General features: G+C 41.0%; 1 pseudogene; it reads left to right on the forward strand.

Annotated features, from left to right (window-relative positions):
* The first annotated feature begins 6,807 nt into the window (after positions 1–6,807).
* LOC148025262 (18S ribosomal RNA) lies at positions 6,808–7,850 on the forward strand (annotated as a pseudogene).
* Positions 7,851–18,005: the final 10,155 nt, after the last annotated feature.

Below are 18,005 nucleotides of genomic sequence, written 5' to 3' on the forward strand. Positions count from 1 at the left end.
AAGACTAGATTTCCATCTCAGCATTCAGGCCACCAATGGAGGAGCGAAGACAGGTGATAGAGTCCACAGACAGAGGGGAATGAAGCCCCATAATCCATTAGGCAAGATATGTGTAAGCTACATGATGCCCTCCCTCCATTCATGGCGCAAAAATCGGCAATGTTGCTGGCCACGCTTTTCTTCTCCATCCCACGATTTGTTTGATTCAAAATGCATGCTTTTTGGTTGGGGGGTTAAAATTCCCCCAAAGGGCACCCCCCTTTGATCCATGTTGTGGCCACCCTTTCAAATCTTGACCGTTTCTTGGCCTTTTCCCCCGTCCGGACTCGGAATTGAGCTCTGAAAAATCCTGGGCGTCCGGCTTGGCATCCCGCATTGGCCAGTAGCTCTTGTCAACCTGCACATCTGTCTAAAAATTTATGAAAAATCAACAAGTGTCGCTCGAGCGCCTTTACAACACTTTGGCACTTAAATTTGTCCTAGATCGAGCCGCCGCCTTCGATGTTGAATATTTTTCCCTTGATATTCATAATTTTTAGCTATTTTTAAGCACTTCTCGGCACCTAAATTTCGCTCTCACTCTCTTTTAATCTCTCACTCATAGATACATTGTTTTGAATGAAAAGTTGACTATCTCTAGCTCTCTGTCTCCCTCACACATTCTCTCTTTCAATGCTACATTGGAATAACCAAGAATAATGATCCATAATACCTCTTTAGTCATGGATACCCCTCCCAAGAGGAATGTCTGACATGAAGAGTCACCAAAGCCACTATAGTGTTCTTTCGTAGCTCAACACTGTCACTCTCACGTCAATCTTTACTTGAGTCTTTGGCAACTATTTCTTCCGCTTCTTTGAGCTATTTTGAACTTGTATTTATATCTTCCAAAGATTAGAAAAATTTCCCAAGATACACATTCTTCTCACTGAACACTTTTAGAGAGGCATATATAGCAATAATAAAACAAAGACATCGGCTCTACTATAGATGGTCAACAGAGGGTTAACAAAAAGTCATTAGGAAAAAGCATTTAGCCTGACTAAAACCATTCAGAATCATCAAGAATCGTTCAATAAGCTTCCAAAAACTTTCAAACTCCATCATTCATCATTCCAACCTCTCATAGAAAAAGAAAACAAAACAAAATAGAAGCTTAATAAAACAAATCAGAACCAATCAGGCACTCAAGAAAACCTTTCAACACATCTTATCTCCACTAAAAAATATCATGAGCTTCTCAAATATATTAAACCTTATCCAAAACTCTCTCAAAAACTTCCAAAAAAATCAATCATCATTCACATAATACAAGTATTATAAAAAAATCCAACAAAAAACAGCGAAAAACACAATCATATCAACCCTCAGCATATCCCTACACTTATTCAATGAGTGTCCTCGCGACCTTAGAAAAAGAGAATAAAAGTTCAAAATATAGCTCAACTTTATCTTCCACAACAACCTCAGGAAACACCATCCAAGCATTAAAAAAATTTATAACCTGCATCCAATAAAGAATTGTGACAAAAGGAAAACACCTTTATCTATTAACACAGCTTAGAAATAGAAAAGCATGACAAACATTTAAAGGATAGAAAAGGTTTTTTTTTGCAATAAGCATCGGTCCATCAAATAGAATCACGAGCCACCATCAATCAACGTTGCAATGAGCTCCATTTTCATCTTTAACTCCACACAAGAATAATAAAACACCACATATACATCATAGAACATATACAAAACCCACACGGATACAAGACAATATAGTCTAAATAGCACATACTTCCAAAAATGGAGAGCAAACATAAATATTTTCATTAAAAAGATCAGTACAACCAAGAGAGTATCCAAAGGATATGTAGGATGAATATATTTTTTCTTGAACTTCATAGTCAACTTGAGAAATTCTAGACTCTTATTCTCATCCACAAAATGTAGAGGCACATTTTAGAGAAACTGTAAAAAAAAAACATGATTTCCAACAAGATAATAAACCTAGTAGGAAAAGCTTGTGCAAAATAATATGGTACATCTATCTAAGTAATAGTCACATCCTCATTAGGATTAATTGTCAAGTTTGGAATACTTTTTTGAGTATTCGGATGAGATTGTTAATGCATAAAAGCAAGATACCAACAAAGATGAGATACCAAGCATATCAAGAATGAGCATGTAATCTAGCAAATTGAAGATAAGAAGTGGAACATTGTGCAAAAGTACTGTAGGAACCATGAATGATATCAAAGAATCATTGAATGCCCCTATTATCAATGAAGGATATCATTATCATACCTAGAATTATCCATCACTGATTGTGGAGGAAGATTAATATAGTCACTTGGAGATGGTAAGGAAATAAGAGGGAAACAGTGAAGAGGTGGATAAGATAAATCATAAAATGAAGATATTTCAAGGGATAATGGTTATGGGAAAGAAGGGAAAGTAAATAAAAATTTATAAAGGTATTTTACTTGAAAATTTGAGGGAATAGATGGGACAACAAGAGTAGATTCAATGGGAGAAGGTGAAGATATAGGATCATTAGTAAATGGGCAAGTAGTAAAAATTGAAATTTGAGGAAAATTTGTAGGGGTAAAAGATAAAAGAGGAATACTATCTGGATTATAAATGAGGATGGCAATATATAAGGGTACTTGATAAGAAATTACGGAGTAAGATAGGATATCATGGGGATCATATGGGTAGATGGAACATCAAAAATCAAAAGCTAGAAAGAATCCTCGATGAACAAGGAATTGTTAGCAATATGGTTCAATAGTTGGGAACTCAGTGGCTGAATATCTGTCTTATGAAAGACACTCTTTGAAGGGCAAGGATCCAAAATATCATCCTCCAAAGGATGATGCCAAGCATAGCCTCTACACCACAATGTCAATAGATGATAATTCTTCAAGCCATCAACCATAAAGGATTTTTAAAATACCATGTTTACACATTTTTTACATATAGAAGGGTCCCATATAAAGGGTTTACTTACAGATTGAATAGAAAAGGGTTATGTTCTATTAAGAAAAAATTCACAAATAAGGATATTTATAAATAGGCCTTGAATGCACGTGATATAGAGTATATGCATATAGTGAATTACCTGGATGTTTTGCTAATTATCACCAACATTCCTCATACTACAACCTCCGAAAGAGGATCTACAATATCTCCTTCCTAAACTTGAGTAAAACGCTTGGACCTATTCACCAATTCCTTTATATTATTCACCCTACATATTGATCTCATTGGCGATCATGAGAGAGATCAACTCATCAAAATCTGGAAATGGCTTCTATAGTTATACAAAAGTAACAAATGATTTCCAAGCCTTCTCATTATAAAGGCCACCCAAAGAAGATGAAACCAAATTATCATTATCAAGCATTGCATTAAGTATTGCCAAAGTATCTCCAATGCTTTTCACCTTCAAAACATACTCATTGATAGGCATTTTTTATTTCTTCAAAGTATTCAACTCTTGCTTGAGTTGAATCTTCCATGCCTTTATATTTACTAAAAATATGTTCTAAAAATTTATCCAATCTATATGTGAAGTTTTTGCATTCCTAATATATCCTAGCATAGTATTATCAATGACTACAGATAGCCAATATATCATGTTTTTGTCCTTTGCATTCCATTATTTTCATGCCTTTTCTTCATCCGCAATTGCATGGTTACTTAGCTTTGGCTCATTTTCTTTACCTAAAATGAACTCATAAATGTATTTTCTAATAGGGAAGTTTGTCATATGGAACTTCTATGATGGATAATTATTCTTTTCTGCCTTCTCAATGATGGCGTTTTCACTTTTCTCTATCATTATCATAAAGATGGTACAAAATAGTAAGAAAGACTTCTTCAACCTTTCACAACAAGTGCACAATAATACACCAAGTAGCCTTTTTTACTAGTTGTTCAATAGTACATGTAATCTACAATCTATTTACAAATAAAAATTATCTTTGCTTCCTAGCAAATACCTCAAAATCTATAGATTTGAAATCTATAACATGTGCTTCCACTTTCGACTGATAGAGCCAAAATTGCAATATGTCCTAAAATTGTTATATGTAACCTCGTGTATCTAAAATAGGGCTGAAGGTCTCAAATACCCAAAAAATAGTGGAATACTTCTATAGGGCTCATTTGGAGAATAAAGAGTGCTTTGCTTATATACCAAATCTCACAATAATTTGAGATTTTCACTCTATTCTACTCCCACTACCTCCATAGGCACTATCCAAGAGAAAGAGTGGATGAATGGGGTAGTGTAACGTGTCCACCTGTTCCCTTCAGGACACGTCTTAGTAGTCCATCGGAAAGGAGATCTAGAAATCTTTGTCCGGCACTCCTATGGAATGTTACGGGGTTTGCGATCTAGGACTTCCCGCGTCTGCCATGTAGCGGAAGTATTCTGGCCGTTCCCACTTAGGACCGACCTAAATCAGGGTTCTCCCTAATGGTCATTTCCTAAACGGCAACTAGCATTGAACCCCAAGCGAACTACTTTATGCAGAAACGCTAGGGCCGAAGCCGATTCACGCTGCACTTGGTTCAAGGAGAATGGGAAACGGGAGGGATGCAAGGCTCGACCTCTTTGCCATAAGGCATAGTCCCATTCCGTTCCCCTAAAACAGCATAAATCTGGGATTCTTATCACCTAGAATCTAGGTTAGCGCCCTTGCTATTCATTTCCTTTGAAACGATCTTCTTGCTGTCCATTATGATTGAGAAAAGTTCCCGGCCAACCGGGACCACCCATCCGTAGGACGGACCCATGGCCACATCCACCGCACTTTCCTCAGGTTGTTTTAGTTGTCTACTTACCTACCACATTTAGTTGGACATGCATCAAACAGCTTCCTTAATTAGCCCGTTAGGCACCAGTTCCGTCATGTAATCTTAGCACTTGACATAGAAAAGCAATGTCAAACAAGTTCCTTTTCAACAGGTTATCATGTTTATCCTTGGAATACATTTATAAAGTCCAGCCCATAGGCTTCCCTTCCCCCCTCAACACACACCACACCATGTCGCGACGCCCCCCCCCCGCCCCATGATATGACATGACGCGACGTGCTCCCCTCCCCTTAACACACACACCCACCATGTCGTGATGCGCCGCCCCTCCATCCCCCCCCCCAATGCCATCCCCACCCCACCCCCCCGCCCCATGACATGACACGACGTGCCGCCCCCTCCCCCCCCATGACATCCCCACCCCACCCCCTCCCCCCCCAATGACCATATCACGACGCGCCCCCCCATGACATCCCCCGCCCACCCCCCATGACACGACACGATGCGATGTGTGCCCCCCCCATGAAATCCCCCTCCCCCCGCCCCATGACATGACACCACACCATGCCGTGACACGCCCCCCCTTCCCCCCTCAACACACACCACACCATGGCCCCCCCCCCCCCCCCCCCGCATGACTTCCCCCCCACCCCCCATGACACGCCCTCCCCCCCACCTCCAAAATTCGGCCCCCCCCCCTTCCCCCCTCAACACACACCGCAACATGTCGCGATGCCCCCCCGCCCCATGACGCGCCCTCCCCCCCACCTCCAAAATTCGCCCCCCCCCCTTCCCCCCTCAACACACACCACAACATGTCGCGACGCCCCCCTCCCAACACACACCACACCATGTTGCGACGCGCCCTCCCCTCCCCCTCCAAAATTCGCCCCCCCCCTTCCCCCCTCAACACACACCACACCATGTCGCGACCCCCCCCCCCCCCCCCCATGACATCCCCCCCTCCTCGCCCCCCCATGACATGACACGACACGACGTGCCCCCTCCCCTTAACACACACACCCACCCACCATGACGCCCCCCCCCCCCCCCCCCCAACACACACCACACCATGTCGCGACGCGCCCTCCCCCCCACCTCCAAAGATGCGACGTGGTGCTAGGAGGCCGCAGGCCATGTTTCTTGTGCGGGTTTCGTGTGCGGACCCGTGGGACCAGATATGCAGCGTCACAACACCTATGAGGGTAGTGGTGCTTGCTCCATCAAAACACTCCTTGGAGATCCAAGGGAGGGTGAGGTGAGGCGTATGGTCCCCGCATCCGTCTTGTCCGCGAGGAGTGTCTCGTGAGAAAATGCCACGTACCCCCCGCCGAACGGTTAGGCTCAAGTGACTTGTGGTGATCCTTGCGAGGACATCGCGTCGTGGCGGTCAACATGTGCCCACTAGGCGGTGAGGAGCGAAGTGCGGTGCCTTGAACGCGTGTCTCGTTGGTGGCGAGATCGTGTTCGAACTCCATGGTTCTCAATGCTAATGGCGATTCTCGTCGTGAATATTGTGCAGCTTTATCGATACGGATGGACTGAAACCAATGAAATGATGTGATCGAGGTGCTTCTTCGTCGGCGGGGCTTGTTCCCAGTGGGGTTGAGTGCACCTCATGATGGGCTCTTGTTGACACGAAACAGTGGAATGCATGAGTGTCTCCATCGTCTTTCGACTCGATACGAGCTCGGAATGTGGCAGACAAGACAACGTGGAGCACGCCTCGTGCGTAGTGGTGGCGATGGTCGATGCACGTGCTCGTGTGCGGCTTTGTCCACGGTGGGAAACAAAATCATGCCCTCATCCCATCCCCATTTGTCGTTTTCTTTTTCTCCCCGTAAACTCTCGAGCCTTCGTGCTCCTCCCCTCTTTCTCTTTACATCAAGAACAACACATTGGCGATGAGGTCGTGCCTTTTTGCCCCACAGCCACACTTGATGTGGAGTCGGAACGCGCAGCAGCGGTGTTGCTCGTGTGACGAAAGATAGCTACCTGGTTGATCCTGCCAGTAGTCATATGCTTGTCTCAAAGATTAAGCCATGCATGTGTAAGTATAAACTCTCTTGTACTGTGAAACTGCGAATGGCTCATTAAATCAGTTATAGTTTCTTTGATGGTACCTTGCTACTCGGATAACCGTAGTAATTCTAGAGCTAATACGTGCACCAACTCCCGACTTTTGGAAGGGACGCATTTATTAGATAAAAGGCCGATGCGGGCTTGCCCGGTAATGCGATGAATCATGATAACTTCCCGAATCGCACGGCCTCAGCGCCGGCGATGCTTCATTCAAATTTCTGCCCTATCAACTTTCGATGGTAGAATAGAGGCCTACCATGGTGGTGACGGGTGACTGAGAATTAGGGTTCGATTCCGAAGAGGGAGCCTGAGAAACGGCTACCACATCCAAGGAAGGCAGGAGGCGCGCAAATTACCCAATCCCGACACGGGGAGGTAGTGACAATAAATAACAATACTAGGCTTTTCTAAGTCTAGTAATTGGAATGAGTACAATCTAAATCCCTTAATGAGGATCCATTGGAGGGCAAGTCTGGTGCCAGCAGCCGCGGTAATTCCAGCTCCAATAGCGTATATTTAAGTTGTTGCAGTTAAAAAGCTCGTAGTTGGATCTCGGGGCGGGGCGTGCGGTCCGCCTCCTTTGGTGTGCACTGATCGCCCCGCCCTTTCTGTCAGAGACGCGCTCCTAGACTTAATTGGCTGGGACGTGGATTCGACGATGTTACTTTGAAAAAATTAGAGTGCTCAAAGCAATCCTATGCTCTGAATACATTAGCATGGAATAACGCGATAGGACTCTGGTCTTATTGTGTTGGTCTTCGGGACCGGAGTAATGACTAATAGGGATGGTTGGGGGCATTCGTATTTCATTGTCAGAGGTAAAATTCTTGGATTTATGAAAGACGAACTATTGAGAAAGCATTTTCCGAGGATGTTTTCATTAATCAAGAACGAAAGTTGGGGGCTCGAAGACGAGAAGGCGAGGCCAAAAGGATAAGTTGTGAGGATAATTAATAGGATAATGGCAATTTTTTTTAAATCCCTCTCTCCTCCAACCGACTGTCGTGCTGGAGGAGAAGGGAATAGTAATGGCCACCAAGCTACTTGCTAAATGCCATGAGACGAACAAAGCATGCCGGATGCCGCATGGGGGAGGGAGATACCTCTCCCTCTCCTTATAAAAACCCATGGCTATGGAGCTTTGGAAGGGAAGGAGGAGTGGAGAGACTACCAAAGCTACTGTCAAGAGGTAGAGGAGGAGCCACAACGCTACGTCGAGAGGAAGGAAAAAGCAGAGAACTATGACGCTGCTGCGTCATCACTGCCATAAGCTAGAGGGGGAAAGGCTGGAGGAAGGAGCCGAGACTTTGCTGGTCACCGCCGAGGGGATCACGAAGAGGAGCTGGGGCTAGGGGAGGGCCGTGAGCCATAGCAACAGCGGGAGACTGGTCGCCGCCATGGACATCAGGAAGAGGAGTTCACTGCCGTCTGTCAGTCTCGTCGACACCTTCTCTCTCGCCACATGGGGCTTCCACGACTTACCAGAAGCATCAGAAGCTTCTTAGGAAGCTTCTATAGCCTCCTAAGAAGCCCCCCTTCATGTGCCTCTTTCATACTTCCCCCCCCTCCCCACGCACAAGATCTCCTCCTAAGGGCTCTTTAAGCCCCTTTTTCCCTTCCCACACAAAATCCCCTATTTCTTGTGAGTCTTAAAAAGGCCTTTCACAGTGGGTTTGATAAATCCCCCTCCTCGAGACTTAAAACCCTCCTCGTGGGTTTACCCCACCCCCACAATCCAAAGCCTCGCAATCCTTCCTTGTGGACTCCCACCTAACCTTGTTCATGTGGGCACGGTAAAACCTTTTTCCCCCACACAAAATAACCCTCTTGAAGGTCTTATACACCCTTTTTCCCCCCTTCTTTTCCACCAAGAGTTTTTTTTTCCCTCGGGATCCTAAGTCCTTTTTCGTGAGGTTTCTTATCTCCAAAAATCATCCACGCACGATTGAATTATAACGACGTGAATAAAAATTAGGAAAAAAACCTGGAGTTGTGGTGAAATGTCCACGTGGATGTTAGGAGACGATTCTCCTGCGGCTGTGCCTTGTGCTTTCTTAGGAGCCATTGCGGATGCGGCCTTTCCATCTTGGATGCAGATTTATGACCTTGGCCGTCTCCTTTGCACGCGTAGCTCCCCTTTGTGACAGCTTGCACCGTCTTTCGGAAATGGTTTTTAGAAGGTTTCCTCCTATGAATTTGAGTGGGGATTTCCCATAGAAAGGGTCTTTAAACCCCGGCCTAAAGTGGGCAAAAGGGCTTGATTTCAATGGAATAAATGGGCTTTTAAACCCCATGATTATGCTATTCATATCCCCTGACCGATTTCATTATCAACGAATAAGCCATACACAAGTAAGTGCAATTAACTTTCCTTAATACATGCACTTTGAAAACTCCATCTTTCGAAGATGTGAGAAGAGGCCTATCCCTTCTCATTACCTATACTCGTATATCATAGCATGGGCCTAATGTATCTCATGCAAGAATCAAAGCAATCACCTATCAATTTGGAAATACATTACTCACGACCGGAACCGCAATTGGATTGATAGTGATGTCTTCGCCCGAAGCTTCGTTGGTGGTCATAGAATTGCCATCCACATGCGACATTCTTCACTTGGAGGGCCTCATCCGCAAGTAGACTCAAGAGATTAAGAATGCGGAATAGATTTGAGATGGGAGAGCGTAAGAGAAGATGGTTAAGTTGAGGATCGAGATAGAGGGAATTGTGCAACCTCTTGGAGTAACTCTTCTCTCTCTCTCTCTCTCTCTCTCTCTCTCTCTCTCTCTCTCTCTCAAGCTCTCCCTCACAATCTCTTGGAGGGTTATTCTTCTCTCTACCTCTCTCTCGTAGTTTCTCGAGGTCTCCTTATGCTCCCTTGTGCCTCCCCATGCCTCATATTTATAATGAATTAGAGAGGAGGGGATAAGACTAAGAACAAGAGTGGATGGCCTCTTGGAATAATCAGTGATCTGATGCTCAGATCATAAATTTGATGGTTGCATTGGCTCCAAAAGGGGGTTAAAACTCCATGAAACTTGCTTAGAAATCTCTCACTTCACTCCTTTTCTCTGTTCGAAGTGATGTCTACTGCATGTAGATTGCAATCACGGCACGTGCGATTTTGCCAATCACTTTTCTTTATTTTTTTTCTTTTTATAAAATCTCCAAACCTAACTAAAACATCACTTTTCTTTTCTTTTAAATGACATACAGTTCTATCTTGTTAGGATAATATCTAAAATATACTTTTTTGGACCATCCAAACTATACACATTAATACTAGATTAATATGGCTCATAAGTCTCGTTCACGTTGTAACTTCCGTGATGGTTGGCTATGATCCTTGTCAATCCAATTTATGACTATTGGTTTTTCTTTATATATATTTTTAATTAAATAAAAATTGTTAGCTATTAACATTAGTTAGTTTTTACCTTAGTTAGTCTTTAGTTAGTAATCTTACTAACTTATTAATTGACTAACTAACTTTCGAACTAACCAACGTACTTTTATTGCGTGGAAATATTACAAGTAAAGGCGCTTACGCTTAACTGCTCATGTATTTATTACACTGATAGTACCTGCATACCTATACATTGGAGGTGGTAGGCACCCATTTTTGTCACTTCATTCTTTATTCTTTTAATGACTTTGAATAAGGGAAGGTCAGTCATACATGGTGATTGTTGGAGTCTCCACATATGGTGTCTGTCTCTTTTGCTCTCTTGCTCCATCCGCCATAACTCTTGCTTTGCTTTTGCTTCCACTTGTATGCTTCCACTCTAGCTCTACCTTTCCAGTGATATCAAAGCCAATCATTCGAGGAGCTTCTTTATCCTTTTCTTCAGCTTAGATTCAAAGCTTCAATCCGAGGTTTCATGGCAGCCATTGTTTCTTCCTCTCAAGGTATACATTGAGTATTTTCTTCTTTTGTCTTATTCTTGCTTGCTCTATCCTTGTTGAGGAGCTTTCCAAGGCTTAGTTAACTTTTGTTGAGTGCTTATTGAGCTAAAGAGCATCCATTTTATCCCTTTTGAGTGGATACAAAGCATGCTATTGAAGTCGTAGATAGTTATGGCAACTTCATAACACAATTGTATTTTGGCCATAATTTTTGCATATGGTATTTGACTAGAAGTTCTATAGCTGAAAAAAAAGAGGGTAGAAAGAGCTGTAGATATAGGCACTCACAGAGTTAATTTTGTGTAGTTTTCTATTCTTTGTTTCACACAAAACAAATAGTTCTGGTTTGGATAACAAATTGTAAATTCCATTATGTATTTTGATGCTTCAAGGATGCACTTTTGGTGTCTAAAACTATGGCTATGCTTTTCAAATTATTTTGAGCTTGAAATAGCTCAAATTTCATTGTTATTTCAGTACTATAATAGCAAGGAAACAAGCATTTGTTAGTTAAAAGCTTATGCCTAAAGCTCATTGATGCTTTTACAAGATACTCAGTGGATGTACCACTACTTCGATTATTATGTATACTTTTCGATATACTATGGCATGCTTTTGAGGTGAGATTTGGGCTTTGTTACATTGATATTAGGTGTGGTACATACATTGGTTACTTCAATGGCTTACACAGTTACAATCTTGAAGAATCTATTGGATTTTATGCTCTCAACTTATGTTTCGTGTATCTCAGATACTCCTATCATGTACTTGATGTTTTGAGCTTGCATTGCTCATTTAGCATTTGATTTTGTTCCAGTGGGAGTTATTTGTGCCATTTTGGATGTTACGTAGAGCTTTGGGTTTATGTAGTTGAGCTTGAGCTTACCTTCACCAAGATTGTGGGACACTTACTTCATGTACATGCCCTCTTGATATGTATTGGATGCAATTATTCTACATTGGGCTAATTTGATCACTTACTTTGGACCTAGCACTTATATATATCAGTGTATTGTCAATGATATTTATATGTTTTTGGATTATGTATTGATCTTTGCTAAGTGGGTTATGCATTTGGTAGTTCTCTTCTCTTTACCCTAAGATCTCCTATGTGCATGATATCTATGCCTACCACATTATTGATGCACTGTAGTTGTTTATGATAGCTTTTAGTGTTGGTTTTTCCTAATCTTTCTTTCTTGGTTGCTCACAATTTGTTGTTGATATATTACATTAGTTTATTACAATAGCTTTTCATTTTAATTTTACGCATCATATATGAGAGCAATCACTTGGATTTGATAGTTAGTTGATTATAGTTTGTGGACAACCCACCATTTTGGTAGTTTCTCTTTCTTAGCCCTTGATTTAGCTGTGATTTTGGGGTTATTTTGCTGTCATTTACAGTAGTATGTTTGTCTTGGATTGTGCTTTCATCTCTTGCATTATGGCTAGTGGGTTGAATGATAGTTATATCTTTAACATTGAGAAGTTGGAGGGCGGAAATTGCAGGTATTGGAATGCACAAATTTGGCAAGTTCTAGTGCAAAAATGGTAGATTAAGCCATTAAGATATGAGAGTGTAAAGTTAGAATGCTTTGATGCATAGGATTGGACTGAACTAGATAAGTTATTTAAATCTGCAATCATTTTTTCACTCTCTAAGTAGGTCTACTATAATGTCATCTCTGACCCAGGAAAACCGCATGGGAGTTATGGGATAAGATTCACAATGTTTACAACAATCAGAGTCCTGTCTCTCAGATATATTAGCTAAAGCAACTCATGGACCTTCGTATGGAGGAGATCTCCATGTCTACTAACTTGAATGAGTTTCATTCTACTTTTAGTCACTTGTCTTTGTGGGGAATTGAATTTAAGGACAATCTTCATTTCTTGTTTTTGCTGGTTATATCGCCTGAGTCATGGGACACATTCTGTACTACTATATGTGCAAATAGATGCCCATTGAGATGGTGGGCTAAAATTGTAGGATATAGAGGGTGTGCTCTTGAATGAAGACGTTAATAGAAAGAGTGTCGATGCTTCCTACACCTCTCATGCTTTGATGTTCACAGGTAATAATGTAGGAGTGATAACTATCACCATAGGAGAGACTCTTGGAAATCCCATTCTTAGTCATCTCACAATAAGTCCAGTGGTGGTAAGTTCACATTGACTTGTCACTATTGTGGAAAGCAGGGTCATATTTGGCCATAGTGCTATAAAATGCATGATAACAAGTGCAAAGAAAAGGAAAAGCTATCATGTAGATTGATTCTAATGATGACTAGATACTTGCAACTTCTTCCCTTTACATTTCACAGTTGATTGATCTCTTGTCTACCTATGCTCAATGTTGCTTGATTGATTTAGGGGCTTCATTTCATATCACCCCTTATTAAGAGTGGTTCCACACCTATCACAACATGATAGGATCTATCAGATTGGGTAATGACCTATAGCCTTGGATATTGTTGGTATTGGAGATGTCCAAGTGCAGTTTTCTTTAGATAGTATATGTACTTTGCATAATGTACATCATGTTTGGCTTTGACTAAAATCCTACTTTCAAGTAGACAATTGGATGATGAAGGTTATGTTGTATCTTTTGGTGATTCCTCATGGAAGCTTACTGGTGGGAATCTTTTTTTAGCACCTCACGAAGGTGCTAAGTTTGGCACTATTTATCCCTTGCTTATATCTAGTCTATTGACCATGTTTTGGTTGTGGTCGATATACCAAATGTATCTTTATGGCATCATTGAACCTATGCCCTCCAAGCTATTAGGTAGTGTGAAGTATTTCATTACTTTGATTGATGATTACTTGCATAAGGTCTAGACATATCCCATAAAGAAAAAATCAAAACTCTTGGCTAGGTTTTAACATTGGCTTGCTTTTGTTGAGAACCAATCTAGGTATAGGTTGAAACGCCTACAATCTGACAATGGGGCCAAGTATGTAAGTAAAGCTTTTGGGAAGTTTTGTGATGAAGGGGTATTAAGTGTTAGTTGACTGCACCATATACTCGGGTAAGTTACTCATGAATATATGTGTGCATCACGTGGGTTCAAAATAATGTATTTTTTTAATACCATTTTTATACATTTTTTACATACAGAAGGGTGTAATATAAATGGATTATTTACAGATTGAATAGAAAAGGGTTATGTTTTATTTAGAAAAATTTCACAGATAAGGATATTTATAAATAGGCCTTGGATGCACGTGATGCAGAGGATATACATATAGTAACTCCCCTAAGACCCCACCCTAGAATGGTATAGCTAAGGATATGAATAGGATGATTCAGGAGCAAGTATGTAGTATGCTTAGCAGGTAGGCTTTTTGCAATACTTTTAGATGGAGGAAGGTACTACTGCCATACATTTGGCATTACTCTTGACTATGAGATTGCAAAGAAGGTATAGTCTAGAAAATCTCAATCATATGCTCATTTGCGTGTCTTTGGTTGTGAGGCTTTATGCTATGTTTCCAAGGAAAAGCTCAATAAGTGGGATCCTAAGTCCATGATATTCTTCTTTCTTAGTTATGGAGATGTAGGTGAGATGGGCTATCACCTATGGAACCATGCTTAAAAGGTCATCCACAGCCATGATGTTGTTTTCCACGAGGAGAAAATGCAAAAGTATCCCGAGTAAGTCGTTGAGGTACACAGGGTGATATTTCAAGAGAAGCCTCCTATTATTGTATAGCCAGCTAGACAACCTATAGTCTAGTGGCCTAGGACCATTATGTTAGACACGAGGTATAGGCTCCATAGTCTATGGTCTACTAGAGATAGATTAGTTTGCACCCTCTATGGATTATGTTATGGTGATAGATGGTGGTGAGCCTCTTACCTATGATGAGGCCATGTACAGAGATGATAATCACTCTTGGGAGAGGGTCATGCAATCAGAGTATGCATCACTTCAAAAAAATCATATATAGAATTTGGTTCATTTTCCTAGTGAATGTACAAGTTGAAGAGTATCCCTAGATGTCCCAAGCCAGTCTATAAGGGCAAATTTATTATCAAGGGTTTTAAGTAGGAGCATGGTGTTGATTTCAATGAAGTCTTCTCTCTTGTTGTCAAGATGACTACCCTACACTTGGTTTTGGCTTTGGTTGCACAACTCAATCTGGACCTCTATTAAATGGATGTCAACATATCTTTCCTACATGGGGACTTAAATTATAAGATTTATATACAACAGCCCAAGGGCATTGAGAAAAAAGTAAGGAATACCTAGTGTACAAGTTGAGAAAGAGCCTTTATGGCCTTAAGCAAGCACCTAGGAAATGATATCACTAGTTCCATGCTTTCATGCATTCCCAAGGATATATTCTTAGTGATATGGATCCATGTTTATATAGAAAGAAGGCTCGTGATGGCAACCTTATGATTTTGATACCCTATGTTGATAATATGTTGATTGTTGAAAGTGCTCATGTTGAGCTGGATGCCTTGAAAAATCAGCTCAAGAAGAGCTATGAGATGAAGGACAAACCTAATGAGTAGAAGTCCAAGATGGCCAAGATCCCTTATGCAACTAGAGTGGGAAATTTGATGTATGTCATGATAGCCACTCACCCTGACATAGCATTTGTAATGGAAGTTGTGATATACTATATGGCTATACTTGGCTAGCAGCATTGGGATGCCATGAAGGGTATCATGAGGTACCTTAAGGGAATTTCAAATATGTATATATGTTATGGTGGCTAGGATACATAAGTCATGGGATACACTAACTCTAATTATGTAGGACATGTAGACAGTAGGAGTCATGGGATACACTAACTCTAATTATGGTGGCTAGGATACATAAGTCATGGGATACATTAACTCTAACTATGTAGGACATGTAGACAGTAGGAGTCATGGGATACACATACTTTGATTATTCAGGACATGTAGATAGTAGGAAGTCTAGCTCTAGCTATGTGTTCACCTTTACTAGAGATGCTATGTATTCGATATCCAAGGTACAGAAACACATGGCCCTTTCCACTATAGAGGTAGATTATATTGCATCCATTAAGGCTTGTAAGGAGGCTCTGTAGTTAGGTCATTTGGTGGTAGACCTTGGTATTACTTATATAGTCTCTACATTGCATTCAGATTCTATAAGTGCTATTCAATTGGCCAAGAATCTAGTCTTCCATTGGAAGACAAAGCACACTGAGGTGTGCTTTCACTTCATCAGGGAGGTGATAGAGGACAAGTCTATTGATCTTATCAAGATCTCGATTGACAAGAATCCTGTAGATCTACTCACTAAAAGTTTCTCAGTGAAAAATTTTGCCTTTCTTAGAAAGATGAAGAGAATAGGATGAGATGATGTCTATTTCTCATCCTATTATACTTTATGTACATTTGTACTTTGCCACTTTTCTTGTTCTCTCTCACTAGGGGCACATTCAGCTTTAAGTGGGAGGTTGTTGGGAATAAAGCTACATGTGCCTAAGCGCTCATGTGTTCATTACACTGACAGTTCTCGCACACATATACACTGCAGGCGCTAGGCACCCATCATTGTTACTTCATTCATTATTCTTTCAATAACATTTGAGTAAGGGAAGGTTGGTCACACATGGTGACTATTGTTCTCACATATGATGTGTAATAGAGTAAAAGTGTCTAAATGTCTTAGCCAATATTTAGCCTACTAGGGTTAAGTATAAAAGTCTAAGTTGTAACTAGCCTAGGATCTTTTTACCATTTTACAACATTACATACTTGAGGTCTCTACCTCCCACCAGTCGTTAGTATTTTCAATAAAACAAACAAAATAAAGTGAGCATAAGATTTCTATGCATTTCTAGCAAGTAGTTTGTGTGCATTGCAATGAATTGAAATTAGATTAATGTCCATATTTACAAAACGGAATTATGAAAGTACACTCCGATTAAGCATGAAAGGAATAAACCCCATATTGCATTATTGAATATCTTTTTTTGAAATGATTCTTAAAGAAAGTTATTAGCAACCGTAGGAAATTGCTAGGACTACATGAAGAAGATTTAACTAGGCAAGTGGTCTAAAAACTTAATTTAACGGAAGGGTGTGTAAGTTCAGCATACGACAAATTCATTCGAAAAAGAAAGTAGAAAAAGGCTGCATGTTCTGAGCATGAATCTTGTTTGCATGTTATAGGATGATCAATTAGAATTAGGCTATAACTAACTATGCTTTGACCTTAAACTGAAAAGTTAGGATTTGTAAATCAACTTATACGTAGACAGTAAATCATGCTTAAAACCGCGAATTACTCATTTAGAAAGGGTTAATTCAATGCATATTATGCCAAAGAGCTAACTAGGATTTAACACGTTGGGGACATTACCTAGTCGCTCGTTTTAGCAAAGCTGAAACTCGGATACCCTAAAGACTTGCCCACATTCACGTAATGTAGGGACATTGGAACACACTTGCGAAAAGTGGTCTAGGGTTTTTCCCTAAGAACCTCTCGCTAAAAAGATGGAACTTGGAACCCTAGGACTGACAATGTCAGCCTAATGTACTCAGGAACAGATTGTCTCGTGACTCCATTCGATGGGTAAATAGTCCCATAGCTTGATGCAACACTTGTACAACAAGTAGTAGAGTCAAATGATCTTGTGATTGGATCACAAGGGAATGGCCGACTCCTCGGAATGAGGTTGGCAGATTCTTACGTAAGTTATCTTGCAAGAGGATGAATAATCGTCCTAATATAATATCTTTTTTGGGTAAAGATAATTGCTTGGAAGCAAAAGACCAACCAATAAGTTGGAATAACATATGAACTTAAGGTATTGATCAAGTCGGGTTAATAGGGTATGGCCCTAACCTAGGATATAGGGAATCTTGCCAAGTCAAAATTAATCCCGGATCGAGAGCTGGATGCATTCGGAAAGAAGAATTCACTCCTTAGCAGTTGGCCAACAATAACGACCAATGGAAATGATTGTGCTTATTACAGATTTAAGAGCGCTATTTTGCTTTCTTTGATCAAAGAATTAAAGGATAAATGGATATCTAATGCTTCAGGATGAAGTCCTGAAGGGAGAGGCAGCTTCAGTTACTCCCGACTACCTGCCTGACACTAACGAAGGGGGGTTGTTAACCGCGCCAGGAAGGTAGACCGAACTGGCTGCAAGAGGTCTCTCCATTGAGTGCTACTTGGAGCAGGAGGACGCTTGGGTGCGA

The sequence above is a fragment of the Lygodium microphyllum genome, chromosome 14 (assembly GCF_053477565.2).
Source record: "Lygodium microphyllum isolate KBCC chromosome 14, Lygodium_microphyllum_v1.1.10, whole genome shotgun sequence".
Taxonomy (NCBI): domain Eukaryota; kingdom Viridiplantae; phylum Streptophyta; class Polypodiopsida; order Schizaeales; family Lygodiaceae; genus Lygodium; species Lygodium microphyllum.